The sequence below is a fragment of the Peromyscus maniculatus genome, chromosome X (genome assembly GCF_049852395.1).
Source record: "Peromyscus maniculatus bairdii isolate BWxNUB_F1_BW_parent chromosome X, HU_Pman_BW_mat_3.1, whole genome shotgun sequence".
Taxonomy (NCBI): domain Eukaryota; kingdom Metazoa; phylum Chordata; class Mammalia; order Rodentia; family Cricetidae; genus Peromyscus; species Peromyscus maniculatus.
Window position 1 is genome coordinate 118786295 of NC_134875.1, and position 16433 is coordinate 118802727.

Below are 16433 nucleotides of genomic sequence, written 5' to 3' on the forward strand. Positions count from 1 at the left end.
CTAATGATATTTTTAGTTGTCACTGAACTTGCTTAAAGAGGATATGAAAAACAAAAGCCATGAAAATGTATTTCAGATTACATTCCTATAAGACACAAGCCCATGTCCTTACCCATAATTATTAAGAGACACTTTAACTCTACATAGACAGTAGATAAATTCAAGCTTTGCAATATTTTCAGGGAAGCTAATAGGCTTGGAGTTGCATAACAACAGCACACTAGTATAGAACCATCCCCCTGACATTAAAGTTCAATATGAACTTTTTCTATTACATAAAAGAGTGTGCTATCATAGTTATACAGCGTCACAACTACTGAGGGCTCCATCATTTCTTACCTGAGCAGTAGCAACAAAAGCATAGCGCCAAGAAAGGAAAGGTACAACATCAGCACTTCCTATGTATATGCAGAGTACTTACCTGGATCCCAGCTATGTTCTACTTGGCATTCATTGTCTCGCTCCGGTGTCTTGGCCTGTCTTTGAAAAACACATTTTGGAAAATATATGTGTGCAAGCCTCTTTCTACCAATACAACTAAAAATTCCCAAGGAGACTGCATCATTTCAAGACCCAGTTATACGCTCTGGAAATTTGCAGACCTACTGCAAAAACTTAAAATAGATTTCTTAATATCCTGAGGGACTACTACCCAAAGTTCCACTGTAAAAATTACAGATATAGGCACTAGAAAGTTATTTTGGTACTCACTTAAGCCTGTACCACTTCAAGTATTAAATACGCACCATCAGTCCTCAAAGTTATGAAACTGATGCTTAATGAGAAACAGTAAAGGAGATATTATTTGAACCACATAAACTCCAAAAGAGGGGAAAATAAAATGGTTTCCAAAATATTCATCCAAGGTACATTTTAAAATAAATATCAATGAATCACACATGATACAATCTTTTACCTGTTTACTAATAAAGGCCAAAGAGAACACGTATAAAAATATGGCAACAGCAGATTAGGGACACATCCTGATCTAGTGGGATACTGAAGGAGTGATGATGTACAATGTAGTATAGCCCCGCCATCACTTAACTGATAAGGTTATTATCAGGATTCAATCAACAGGTCTTTCTGGATTATTCTATTGCCCTGAAGAGAAAAATAACATGCAAAACTGTTTTAGAGCTCTCCACACTGCCCAGGGATGCATCTAGATGGCGTTGTTTTTGATTCCCATGGTAACTTAAGGGGAAACTTACACAATGTCCGGAGCCCTTGATGTCCTGCAGATGAAGGAGGAGGATATCCTCAAGTTCCTTGCCACAGGAACCCACTTAGGTGGCACCAACGTCGACTTTCAGATGAGCAGTACATCCACAAAAGGAAAAGTGATGACATCTACATCATAAATCTGGAGAGGACCTGGCAACAAGAGTCAAAGCAGCAAGTAGCAGCTTCTCCCAGGTCCTCTTCAGGCGTGAAGCGAGCCCGGCTGAAGTTTGCCGCTGCCACTGGAGCCACTCCAATTGCTGGCCACTTCGTGCCCGGGGCATTTGCTAACCAGACCCAAGCAGCCTTCAGGAAGCCATGGCTTCTAGTGGTGACTGATACCAGGATTGACCCCCAGCGTCTCAGAGGCATCTTACGTCAACTGTCCAACATTGCGCTGTGTAACACAGACTCTCCTCTGTGACACGTGGACATTGCCATCCACACAACAACAAGGGAGCTCACTCAGTGGGCCTGATGTGGTGGATGCTGGCCCGGGAAGTACTCTGCGTGCCTGATCTTTATTTCTACAGAGACTCTGAGGAGGCTGAGAAGGAGGAGCAGGCTGCTGCTGAGAAGGCTGGGCCAAGGAGGAATTTCAGGGCTCCTGAGGTCACTGCTGCTCAGCCAGAGGTGACAGACTGGTCTCACTCAGCATGTGCATGTGCCCTCTGTACCCATCTAGCAGTTCCCTGCTGAAGACTTGAGTGCCCAGACAGCCACTGAGGACTGGTCAGCAGCTCCCATGGTGCAGGCCGCTGAGAGGGTTGGAGCCACTGAGTGGTCCTGAGCTGCTCTACAGACAACTGAGCAAAGGGGGAAAAGGTGGAAGGTAAATAAAGTTCCGAAAAGCTGAAAAGAAAAGAAAAACAAAAACAAAAACACCTTATACTTTAGAATATAACCAGAACACCAAGCTATTAGTTTGTCTACAAACATTGTTAAGGAAGAATTCAATTCTATCTTAATTCTTAGATTAATTCTAGGTCATTGTCCAGGGTGAGCATTTGTTGTGACTGGGCATCAACAGAACAACCGCTACTAACACTTGGCTAGTAGTCATAGTAATGATAATGGATTATTATCAAATCAAATTTATCATTCTCAGTTCAATATAAATATATTACTAAAATAAACTCATGGCTATTAGAACTGCTAAGACTGTCCACCATTTCTTTCTTTCTTTCTTTCTTTCTTTCTTTCTTTCTTTCTTTCTTTCTTTCTTTCTTTCTTTCTTTCTTTCTTTCTTTCTTTCTTTATTTATTTCTTTCTTTCTTTTCCTTCCTTCTTTCCTTCCTTCCTTCCTTCCTTCCTTCCTTCCTTCCTTCCTTCCTTCCTTCCTTCCTCCCTCCCTCCCTCCCTTCCTTCCTTTCGTTTTTTGAGGCTGAGTGGGGTCAATCTTTATTACTAGTATTTTGACAGATCATTTTAAAATTTATTTTTAAGAATTATTTTTTTCCCAGCCCTATTAGTTTCCCTCTCCTCAGCTCCCAGTTCCTACCCCAACCTCCTCTCTTCCTCCACCCCCCAGTCCACTCCTCCTCCTTTCTCTTCAGAAAAGGGCAAGCCTCCCATGTATATCAAGGGCATCTCCGGGATGAGCTAGAAACCTAATGCAATGGAAACTCCCGGCAATCTATGAGAGTGACCCTGGCTAAGACTCCTAGCCATGGAGGATATGGAGCCTGAACCAGCTATCTCCTGTAGCCAGGCAGGACTTCCAGTGGAGGGGTTGGGAGCCTAAATCAGCCACATAACCTTTGACCCACAATTTGCCCTGTCTACACGATATGCTAGGGTAAAAAATTATGCCGGCTCAGAAATTATGGGAATGGCCAACCAATGACTAGTCCTGCTTGATACACATGTTACAAGAGGGAGTCCACCCTGCACTGTCCATCATTTCTTAAGAAAACTGTACTGAGAAGAAACGTTAGGGACACCATCATCACTTATTTATGCATATGGAGATCAGCTGCCCTGTTAGGGTTTTATTCCATGTGAGTACTTACCTACATATAAGAAATGTTCTACTTGAAGCCTTTTGTAGCTCACTGAGATGTGTTGGCCTGCCTCTGAAAGACATATTATGGAACATTTACTAAATGTATCAATGTCATTTCTATAGTTATTGAAGATGAAATAGTTGATACTGGGCTATGCTGACTTTCTCACTTACTTGACTATTGGCATATTTCTTTGTTGTATCACTGTGTTCTCTCGAATAGAAGTTGAAAAACAGATATTGAAAAATGTGTTTCAGAGTATAATTTTCTATACTAACATACTTGCTCATTCCCTTGACCATGATGATTGCTAAGAGCCACTTAAACTCTATCAGAAAGTTTTAATTAATTTAAGGTTGACATTTAGTATTTTCAGGAGAATCCATCCTTTCTTGATTAGACAACTGTAAAATACATCATAGGTTCCCTGCTAGCTTGGAGTTCCACAAAAATGATAAACAACTACAATAAAATCACTCAGTCTTCCTAGGTGAAACAAGTTTCCTCTATACATGAAAGCATGAACCCATGGTTTCTTGAATTTTTATGGATGCAAGCAGTTCTTCCCTGAACTTCAGGAGCAAAGTCCTTTTAATTGGATGGTCACCACCATTCCTTTCCTCTATAAAGGATGATCAGATGTCTTTTGCTGTGATTCAAGCTCACAGCAGTGCTTAGCTCAATACCTACCACATATGCTTTTAACTACCATAGGTACTGCACTCATCATATCTTGGCAGGTATCTGAGAAACAAATTGTAGAAAATATACATTTAATATATGTCTTAGTTAAGGTTTTTATTGCTGTGAAGAGACATCATGACCTCTTATAAGGAAAACATTTAATTGGGGTGGCTTCTTACAGTTTCAGAGGTTCAGTCCATTATCATCATGATGGGAAGCATGGCAGCATGCAGGCAGATGTGGTTCTAGAGAAATAGCTTACAGTCCTACATCTTGCAGGCAACAGAAAATAGACTGAGACACTGGGCAGTACCTTGATTATAGGAAACCTCAAATACCATCCTCATAGTGACACACTTCCTCCAACAAGGCCATACCCATTCTTACAAAACCACACCTCCTAATAGTGTCACTCCCTATGAGATTATAGGGGCCAATTACATTCAAACTATCACAGTATACTTTGGGTTTGACCAGGATACTGACAAAGTTTCTTGGTCATTTGTATCATTGTGTGAGACATAAAAATGAGTTGTGAAATCCAATGTGAAAGCCTAGGAAGAGGTGTCTTTTTCTCTGTAGGAGATATTTGCTGAAGTTCCATGTTGTAATAGGCAGTAAATCAGTTACTTAGCATATTTGAGTATCACTAAAAATGCAGAGATTACCATAACCTCTACATATATAAGTTATACAAACGCATGCTTACTAGTATTGTTAGTGACAAGCTATTTTCTTAATTGAAGGTTATATGTTAAAGATAAAGTTGACCTAACAGTCTCACAAACACATTTCATCAACATCATTTTAAAATATGTAGGGCTTCTAATGAGTTAATGTCAGCATCATATTATAGTACATTAGGAAATAATGGGGTAGCTGCCCAAAACAAAAAGAGGTAGCATTATTTTGGGAATCCCAATCACTCTTACCTAGAAATATAAAGGTTCACCAGTCTGTATTGGAGTAGTTTTTTTTTTTTAATTCCTTGGTAGCAAGATTCCATTCATGACTACTATTATGTTTCCTGTGACTTCATAACTGTTAGAAACTTAGAAAATCCATTTGAAATGCATATGCAGGACACATCTTCTTTATCAAAGGTAAAAAATCATAGTTACTTTGATCATCAGGAAACCTTCAAAACTCTCTGCATACTTCTAAAACTTCAACGACATAAATATTGTTATTGATCCCCATGTTCTCTTGATTATCTAATTGTAGAAAACATAGTGTCCTCTTGGTTAAAGTTCACATTATTTCATTTTTTGTTGCTTCTCAAGGCCTTTGTTCACTGATCAGGTTAATTACACCATAATTCTATACTAAAGCCTGTGAAAACAATATAATGGCAACCATAATTAGGGACACATCTTTCACAGGACACCTGAAAATCTCATGGGCATTACCATGGTTTAAGTTATTCCTTACAGGACCATCTTTAAAATTCCATATACATTTCAGGTTTACCAGAAGCTCTTATTTAGAAACAAAACATAAAATATTTTGGTCAAAACAGTTCTTTGTGACAGACAAGTCTTTTATTATATCACCTAGAGAAGCTCATATCTAAGAGGTTTGGGAAGCATCTTACATGAAGACCTATAATTTATCCAGAAAAATATTGTTTGGGACTCATAGTCTCTTAACTGGGTAATTTAAAATGTGTTAATACTACAATTACTAGATACCTATGATATCTTAGTTGGATATCTACTATCCCCACGGTCATCCCATTTTTAGGAACATCAAAATCTCTTACCTCAAGACTTTGAAAACATTTCATTCATTACTGTGGTTAGGGTCATCACTATCTCTTTATTGTTTATCTGGAAAAAAATCCATCATGTCTAGAAGGTAAGTGAACAATAATCCTTTTGCCAGATTGCTGAATACACCACAGTCATTTTTGTGGCTAGGTTCACCATGACCCCTGAAATATCACAAAATAACATGTGCACTTACATGGTAAGGAGTATCTTCAAACCCAACTGGTCTATCTGAGAAATCGCAATCTTAACGTTGTAGCTTGGACTGCCATTGTCACTTACCTGTATGTCCACAAAATACCATGGTTACTTCTATGTTAGGGCAATTGTTTTTTAGTTGTAAATTTCAATACACTTTTAATACCTAAGTAGCAATATTTTACTTTCTTATCTAGCTATTTACAGAATCCAATGAGTAAGGACACTAACATCTAATACTTGGATCCCTTCATAATACATTGGTTACTGCAATGATGAAGACACACTTCTGGTTATACCTGCCAAATCCTACAGTCTCTAAATCTCCTAGAGGCAGTCGAGGTTCTTTATGCTCTGACTTTTGGGCCCTCACCAGCCTCAGCCAGCCCTCACCTCTCCTTTCATCTTTGATCAGTTGAACATTCTAAGCAGTTGAACTTCCTTAAACTCTTATTTTGTCTCTTGGTTCCAGGAATTAGTGCTGAAACAAGACCTCATTATCTAATGAGGGCTGTATACTGGTATATCTCTGTGAAAAAAGATTCAGGGTTCAGTGACTGTGAAATTGGCCATAATCAGAATAGCTACATTATGGAAGTTGATGATGCCATATAGGAGGACATTTCTTTTAGGAGAGTCAATTACTAAGCATTTATCAGAATATGGCAAGTAATAAGTAAGGTTATAGACGTACTACTAAATAATGACAACTTAATTTTTGGGTTTTACATGAATATGGTATGATTTGTGTAGATGAAAAAAAGTGTCAGGGTACTCTATGTAACCTTTAAAATATATATATTTTCAAAATTGTTATACTTAACTATTGTTGTAAAGAGACACTATGACCATGGCGACTCTTATAAAAGAAATCATTGAAATGGGCTGGCTTACAGTTTCAGAGGTTTAGTCCATTATCATCATGGCAGGAATCATGGTGGCGTGCAGGCAGACATGGAGCTGGAGAGGTAACTGAGAGGTGTACATCTGGATCAGTAGGCACCAGGAAGACACACACACACACACACACACACACACACACACACACACACACACACAGAGAGAGAGAGAGAGAGAGAGAGAGATCGGGCTTTGCTTGAGCTTCTAAAACCCCAAAGGCCACCTCCAGTGACATACTTCCTCCAATAAGGCCATACCCACTGCAACAGGGCCACACCTCATAATCCCTCTCAAGTAGTGACACTTGCTAATGACCAAGCATTTAAATATATGAGCCTACGGGGGTCATTCCTATTCAAACCACCACAGCTATCATAAATATTAACTACTTCACTAGTTTATCTATTTATAGAAGTAAGCATGAACTTAATATAGTAACAAATAATTTGGCCCTTATGACCTATGTTTTTATCTTGGCCTCTGATCCCATCCAGTATAACTTAGAAATCACTACATGATCTCATTTTTATAAAGAAATAAAGGGGGGGGAGCCATCAAAATTAGCAAGTATAATGACATGCCGATAAGCCCGTCCCTCAAGAAATGGAGGATTTAGAGTTCAAGCCCACCAGCATTATGTATATAGTAAATTTGAGGCCAGCTTAAGCTACGTGAGACTCTCTCCTGGTTGGTATTTTTGTCAACTTGACACAAACTAGCACCTGAGAAGAGGGTGCAATTGAGACCTTTCCTTCATAAGACTGGCCTGTAGGCAATCTGGTGGGGCATTTTTAAAATTAGGGATTGATGGAGGAGGGTCCATTCCACTGTGGATGATACCACCAATATGCAGATGGTCCTGGGGTCTATAAGAAAGCAGACTAAGTAGTCTTGAGGAGTAAGCCAGTAATCAGCAGTCTTCCATGGCTTCTGCTTCAGTTTCTGTCTCCAGGTTCCTCCTTAACTTCTTTTGATGATGGACTTTAATGTGGAAGTATAATCTGAAATAAACCTTTTCCTCCCTGAAAAAAAGCATGTGTTATACCAAATTTTCTGAAGAAATGAAAAAAATAGTATCTCTGTACACAAATTTCTTATTTAGCAAATGCACTAAATGATGAAAAGTCCAAGATTTGTCTATTTTTCATGATGGTGGTATTTTTATTTCTTTTGTTTTCTTGGATTTTGATATTGAAATAAATAAGTGAGCTATTTAAATACAGTATTAGTTATATTCATTGTTTCTGTGAAAAGATATCTAAGAAGAAATAGGGAGGAAGGATTTATACTTAGAGTTTGAGGGAATAAAGTCCATCATGGGGAAGTTCGTCACATTGTGTCCACAGTTAGGAAGCAGAGATGAATCAATGCTGGTACTCAGTTCACTTTTGCCCTTTTTATAATCTGGGACCCCAACACCTAATGGCATGGTGCCACCAACATTCAGAGTGGGTCTTCCCACCTCAATTAACCTAAAAAAGGAAAGACCCCCAAAATATTCTCAGGGGCTTGTCTCTTTGATAATGATTCCAGATCCTGGCAAGCTGACAATCAGCATTAACTATTATAGATACTTTTTGTTATTTTTTATGTTTTTTCCCTTTTAACATAGAAAATGTTGTCAAATATCAACAGAAATTGTTAAAGATGTAGAATGGTTATATGATGAAACTATAAAATCATTAAGAATCATGGTTTGGAAAATATCAACTAACTACTAAAATATCCATGAATTAATAGTAAAGAAGGAGAAATGTATAATATATATGAAATAAAATAATAGTCTTTTGTGGTATGTGTATTCATGTGCATATATATGTATGTACATGTGTGTATATATGTATGTGCTTGGGTACATGTTGTGGCAGGCAGAGGTTTATATTGAGTGTCTTCCTCAATCACACTGCCTTATTTTTTGAGATAGTCTCACTGTACTTGGAACTCACTGATTGAACTAGACCGGCTGGCCAACAAGGCCTAGGAGTCATCCCATGTCTACCTCCCATCTCAAGGATTATAGGTGTGCACTACCATGCCCCATTTTTACATGGATGTTAGGCTTTTGAACTCAGACACTGCAGCATGCCCAGCAAACACTTCACCATCTGATTTACCTTGCTAGCCCCCAAACCCAACTGTATTTTGTTCCATAAATGATAATGAGCTCAAGATATAAGGGTAGTCGTATTTATCAAATGAGAAATTACACAATTTTAAATAAAATATAAACATTATAGATAGAAATGTAGCAGATAAATTCACAGGGGAAAATCACTTCTCTGGGAGGAAATGGGATCTTTTAATATCAATTAAACTACCTTGCCTTAATGGATGGAACTAGAAAATATCATTCTGAGTGAGGTAACCCAGACTCAGAAGGACAAACATGGTATGTACTCACTCATAAGTGGATACTAGATGTAAAGCAAAGGACAACCAGACTGCAACCCACAGCTCCAGAGAAACTAGCTAACAAGGAGGACCTAAGAGGGACATATGGATTGCCCTGAGAAGAAGAAACAGATGAGATATCCATGAGTAAAGTGGGGATGTGGGGGGGGCAATGGAAGGTAGGGGATGGGGAATGAGAAGATAAGGGAATGGAATAGTTGAGCTGGAACAGGGAGGGAGGGGGAGATCAATGAAAGAGATACCATGATAGAGGGAGACATCATGGGGATAGGGAGAAACTGGGTGTTAGGAAGTTCCCAGGAATCCACGAGGATGACCCCAGCTTAGACTACTAGCAATAATGGAGAAGATGCCTGAAATGGCCTTCCCCTGTAATTAGATTGGTGAATACCCTAACTGTCATCATAGAGCCTTCATCTGGTAACTGAAGGAAACAAATTCAGAGATCCATAGCTAAGCACCAGGCCGAGCTCTAGGAGTCCAGCCAAAGAGAGAGAAGAGGGATTCTATGAGCAAGGGGCATCAAGACCATGATGGGGAAACCTGCAGAACCAAACTAGTGAGAACTCATGAAATTTAGACCAACAGCTGTGGAGCCTCCATGGGACTGGACTAGGCCTTTTGCATAAGTGAGACAGTTGTATAGCTTGATCTGCTTAAGTAGGATCAGGATGCTGGTGCATGAGTTGGCTTTTTGGAGTCCACTAACTATGGTGGGACATGTTGCACAGCCTTGATGCCGGGGGAGGGGTTTGGACCTGCCTCTACTGAATGTACCAGGTTCTGCTGACTCCCCATTTTTTTAAGATTTCTTTTCATTTTTATTCATGTGTATGTATGTGTATCTATGTGAGTGTGTACTTCGTGTGAGGCTAGAAGAGGGCAGTGGATGCCCTGGAGCTAGACTTTGAGGCAGTTGCAAATTGCCTGACATGAGCACTGGGAATCAAATTCAGGTTCTCTGGAAAAGCAGTAGATGCTTTGATCTGCTCAGCCATCTCTCCAGCCCTGACAACTAGTGGTGTTTGTATAAGGCATCACAAGTCACTGGCTCAGGCTCCAAACAGTTAGGTTCTGATTCCTACAGAGTGGGGGACTGGATTTTTTTTTGGCGGGGGCCCTGTGTTCTTTTTGTCACTACAGTTATTTCCGGCAGTGGAGAATGAGTGGTTTTTATGTTCCTCTCTAGATATTTTATAGCTTGTAATTTATATGACATAAATTTGAGTTATTAATGGGAAGAGGAAAAGCAATCTTCAAAGTAACATTCTATTGTATTCTCAACTGCTATATTGGAACAAAGTCTCGTAAGACTCCTGTCAGGACTAAGTGGAAAAACATCTGTAAAACCCAGCTGCAGGCCAGTAGCTCCAAAGATCTTTTCATCCTTCTGCCAAGGCCATTTCTAAAATTTTACCTTTGCACTTAATTGTAGTCATGCTGTGTAATTACTAATTTTTTTATGTAAAATGCACACCAGAAAGACTGGTGATTTTTTTTACTGTTGGGATCTTAGTACCAATAAAGCAAACAATACTGTTAACAGAACAGATGGAATCTAAAGTCAGGAGCTGGGCTTCCGAATTCATTGTTATTGCATCCTAGAAGAAAAACTAGGATCCAGATTGATAATCCAGGTTGATGAAATGGGGAAGGATTGGAGCACAGTACTGGTCAGGACTGGGAGACACCAATTTTTAAAATTTTCTTTTCCCTTTTCCTGTAGCAGACTTATAACCTATAGAGAAGGAAACAACAACAACAAAAACAAGAAATGTGTCTGTGTAGGTCTCACTGGGAGATAGGTTATCAGAACTAAGCCTGTTCCACTGTTAGAATACTATTGAATCAACCACTGATGTGTTGGCTTTGTGGGACCAGACTTAAGACTATAGGCCTTATGAAAAAGGAATATGGAGAAAAGCACTATTTTTGTACTACTACTGTCAGTAAAGAGCTGGGCAGAGTGGTGATGGCTATAATTCCTAAGCAGGATGAGAAAACAAATTTAAGGCCAGTCTGAGAAATTTAGTGAAACCTGTCTCAAAATAAGACATAAAAAGGAGCCTGGATGGCTGGGTGTGATAGTGCATGCCTTTAATCCCAGCAAGCAGGAGAGAAGGGCAGGTAGATCTCTGTAAATTTGAGGCCAACCTGGTCTACAGAGTCCATGTCAGGTCAATTAGGGCCACACAGTGAGAGTTTGTCTCAAAAAATGGGTGAGTTATTTTGAAGCTCAGTGACAAGATACTTGCCTAAGTATATTCAAGATCCTATGTTCAGTGGTTGGCCCTGGAAGAAAAAGGGAAAGAAAAAGAGTTAATAAATTAGAAAGATGAGAATGATAACATAATTATGGTCCTAGCATAGCCTTAGATAGAGACCATGCGTGCTAATATCTCAGGTTATAGCAGGGTTTCATCACCTTAACCTCAAAGACATATTGGACCAGATAATTTTTTTCTAAAATACTATTTTTATTGATTGTTTGGGAATTTCACACCATGCACCCCAATCACACTCACTTCCCAGTCCTCCCAGGTCTGCCCTGTACCCTTAAGACCTCCACCCCCCAAAAAAAAGTAGAGGAAAGAAAAATAAAAATGAGTCCAATTGTGTTGCCCATATACTCACTGGAACATGGTCAAACTCCTAGTGGCCAGTCCCTTAAAGAAAAATAAATCCTTCCCCACCTGCACCCCCACAAAAAGCTATCAGTTGTGGAGAGCTACAGTTCAGCATCCTTATCACAATTTTAAGAGTTCTCTTTGATGGCTTTCTGTCTAGATTGTTAACTTTTGGTGGGGATGGGGGTAGGAGTTGTCACAGAATCCTTCTATGTCCCTCTCTCTCAACTGTGTGTTCACAGCCATAGATACCACTGTATAAGTAGCTTCCTTGCCTTTTACAGTCAGCAGGAGCATGGATCATGGACTTCCACATGGTTCCTGGTGACAGCATGGACCATGGACATTCACATAGTCTCTGATGTCAGCATGTGCCATGGACCTCAGGATGATCTCTGGTGGAAGTACATACCACAGACATCAACATGACCCTCTGCAACAGCATGGGCCATGGACACCATCATCATCCTTAGCAGCAGGCGGCACAGGCCAAGGACATCAGCATGGCCCCAGGTCCACACAGTACACTGTGATGGTTCAAATAGGTATGGTCCCCATAGACTCATTTGTTTGAATACTTTGCCCCTAGGGACTAGGGCTACTAGGAGGTGTGGCCTTGTGAAGTATGTGTGGCCTTTTTGGAGGAAGTGTGTCACCGTGGAGGTGGGCTTTGAGGTCTTATAACCTCAAGTCTGGCCATTGGGATCGACTGCTTCTGTTGCCTAGAGACCAAGATGTAGAACTGTCAGTTCCTTCTCCAGCACCATGTCTGCCAGCGTGCCACCACCATGAACATAACAGACTAAACCTCTGAACTGTAAGCCAGCCCCAATTTAATGTTTTCCTTTATGAGAGTTGTTGTGGTCATGGTGTCTCCTCACAACAACAGAAACCCTAACTAAGACAGGCACTGACACCAATATGGTCCTTGGTGGCAGCCCAGCCCAAAGATATTAACATAGTTTCAGGCAGAAGCATAGACCATGGACATCCGCATATCCTTTGGTAGTAACACAGTTCACAGACATAAACATGGCTGCTTCAAGCAGCAGCACAGACCGCCAACATCTACATGGTCTTTGGTGGTAACACAGGCCACAGACATCAACACGAGCCCTGGCCACAGTACCATAGACCCAGACATTGCCCTCAGCAGCAGCACAATCACAGACATCAACATGCACAATCACAGACATCACCATGCACAGTCACAGACATCAACATACACAGTCACAGACATCAACATGCACAATCACAGACATCAACATGCACAATCACACACATCAACATGCACAATCACAGACATCAACATGCACAGTCATAGACATCACCATGCACAATCACAGACATCACCATGCACAATCACAGACATCAACATGCACAATCACAGACATCAACATGCACAATCACAGACATCAACATGCACAATCACAGACATCACCATGCACAGTCACAGACATCAACATGCACAATCACAGACATCAACATGCACAGTCACAGACATCAACATGCACAATCACAGACATCAACATGCACAGTCACAGACATCAACATGCACAATCACAGACATCAACATGCACAGTCATAGACATCACCATGCACAATCACAGACATCAACATGCACAGTCATAGACATCACCATGCACAATCACAGACATCAACATGCACAATCACAGACATCAACATGCACAATCACAGACATCAACATGCCTCTGGTGGCAACCTGGACTATGGACACTAATATGGCTTCCTGCAGAGGCTCAGACTATGGACATCCACCTGGTCTTGGGAGGTAGCATGGGCCTCAGACATCCACACGGCTTCCAGGGGCAGCCCAGACCATGAACATTCACATGAACTTCCAGCTTCAACACACCCTAGGGCAGTGAATCACAGATACCAACATGGCCTCGTAGGTTAGCACAGATCACAGAGGTCTTGGAGGAGGTCCGCTCCAGAAAAGGAACAGTTCTTCATCTCAGACTTCCCGTTGCTGCTCAGAACCAGGATGATTGTGCAGCTGGGCAGTGGGTTTGGGGGCTGAGTCTGTGCAAGCTCCAAGCTGCTGCACAACACCGTGTTGGGCCCACCCAGCCAGGATACATTCCCGCTTCCACCACAGCCTTCTCTCATACCTGTCACTGCTAGCTCTGCCTCTCCCCACTCTGTTCCATCTTTCCCACCTCTGTATCCCATATTTGTTTGTCATGATGGCACTGGAAAATGCAGTGTGTCAGACAGTATAGTTTTGTTGTTTTGTTTTTTTCTCAAACAGCTTTACATGTAAATGTTCACTGCAGCAGTTGTTGGTCTAGTTCAAGGTTTCTGGTTTCTAAAGCACCATAAACACTGGACCATCACTGAGGTTCGTCTCAGAGAGCCTGCTGTTGCCCAGAGTCAGGGTGACATTGTGGTTAGGCAGGGTGTCTGGGGACAGATTCTGTGTGAGCTCCTGGCTGCTATACACCTTGATGCTTTTGATATCTGCCACCCCGAGGCTGGCTGAGCTTGACTTCTGTGCTTGTAGCCGGGAGGTAGGGCCACTGGCCTGCACGCTTCAACTCCCAGCAGGTCAAGCAGCATGAGCTGCAGCAGCCACAGTGGCTCCATGCTGGGACCAGCTGGCCAGCCTAGGACTAGCCTAGTCAGTAATGCCATCTGGTTCTGCAGGACCAGCTCCTCCATGTGTTCCAGTAGCTCATAGATGGGAGTATATGTTGGGGTGCACCAGGCCCAGATGGCAGCCGAGTTGGTCAGCCTGGGACAATATTTTTGAAGAAATTCTTTGGGGTAGGAAACTAACTTCCCCGTGTTTCATAGTATATCCCCAGTCTCTCTCTAACTCCTTACTATCATGACAACTATAAATGTCTCTATAACCAAATGTCCTCAGGGGGAAGAGTATACCCAGTGGAGATCAGTGGATTATAGTGTTAGGTAGCTAGTCAGTTGTTACCTGTAATCCTAGTTCTTGGGAGGCTAGGAAAAGGGGATCAATGGAGGTTTGGGGCCAGCTCTTTCAGATCACCTTCAAAACCAGGACAGAGACAGTGGTCGACTAAGCCACAGCTTCACCAGTGCTGCTGAAACATCTCTCTTGTCCTTTGTTTAAGCCAAAACTTCATGTCAGTACTCCAAAGGCTGGCATGCAATCAGTAGACCTCTTTAGGTGTCCTCTTCCAGATGTAGCAACATTGAATACATTTCCTCTCCCTGCTTTTACCATTACTCAACTCTTTCATTGGCATATTAGGATGAGGAGCTGGGCCTAGTCTGTTGGGGCTGTTAGGCTTTTGTCCTGAAATCCCTGATAATGAAACTGGCTTAATATAGAAAGATATAATTGTATAATTATCTATTTGAATAAAAAGTTGCAATTCTTGACCATATTCACTGTCTGGCCCTCCTAGGTCAGAGTCTGTTGAAACAGTTGGTCTTGGGTCAGAACCTATGAATATATTTCTGATTGAAAGTCAAGGAGCTAGAAACTTGTAAGGTGGAAGTCTAGGTTTACTTATAAGCCAGCAGAAGCATGTTCTAGAACAATTTTAGTTAAGAATTGACAACTAAAATGCACAGAACTAGTAAGACCTATATTCTGCCACTGAAAAGACCACTGAAATTTCCAACCAGAAAGCCAAATCTCACTGAAAGATCCCTCCTCTTAAAATATCATTAATTTTACCAATAACTCAGTAAAACGCTAAATTTGTAGAAAGCTGTCTTGGATGAAAAGGTGGCTTTATGAAGAAGCCAGTGCTGGCAGCAGTCAATAAGCAAGATCTGTATGGTCCAGAGGCTAATTATCCTTGGCTTTCAGCACCTGTCTCTCCTTGTATATTGGCCATGCCTCCTGATTAGCTCTGATGTGTAAGAATGTAGAAGTTTCTATTCCCATTCTCACAAGAAGAAAGGAAGTTGCACAAACTAAAACTTGTTAACTTTTCTTGGGGTCAGAGTATAAACTGCTACTCTGAAAACTGGAGAGACATAAAAAAATCAAGTTTACCAAGGGTATAGGCCTCTGGTGACAGTAACTGCTAAGAACAATCAAATGGCAATTGATGGATTACTATAAGATGCCTCTGAACTAACTTGAGCATTTAAAACTACTGATAGCTTGACTTTCATGGAGACCCACATGCTTTTATAGGCTTCTTTCCAGGAGTCACACCAGAGGTACTGGGATTAGGCTGTGCCCTTTCCTAAGTTACTCCATGTTGTGTGAAGTGGGTTTTTCAGACTGTCCTTTGCTCAAGAGACTCCATTTTACAAACAACATTTGACTCCATTTTAAGGATGAAGGATGACTCTGTACATTAGTGGAGACATGAACAGTACCATCTGCCTGGCACTACCCACACAGCACAGACTTATAACTTGTTCTTAAAAGTAGAAAAGTACCACCCTATAAATTTATCAACTGTAGGAGCTCCTAGGCATATTACAATCACACTGGGAAAATCAGGCATTACAAATTATTGGAAATAATGACCTGAGAAAATTCTGTAGTTCCCTCATCTGTACCCCATAAAAAGGAGGATATCTAACACCACAGTGGTAAAAGCCTTATTGACCTGTCACCTAACCAATCAATGTATGTATGAAAGGGC

At 41.0% G+C, this 16433-nt stretch overlaps 1 pseudogene; it reads left to right on the forward strand.

Moving 5' to 3' along the window:
* Positions 1-1217: 1217 nt before the first annotated feature.
* On the forward strand, positions 1218-2036 carry LOC102910726 (small ribosomal subunit protein uS2 pseudogene; annotated as a pseudogene).
* Positions 2037-16433: the final 14397 nt, after the last annotated feature.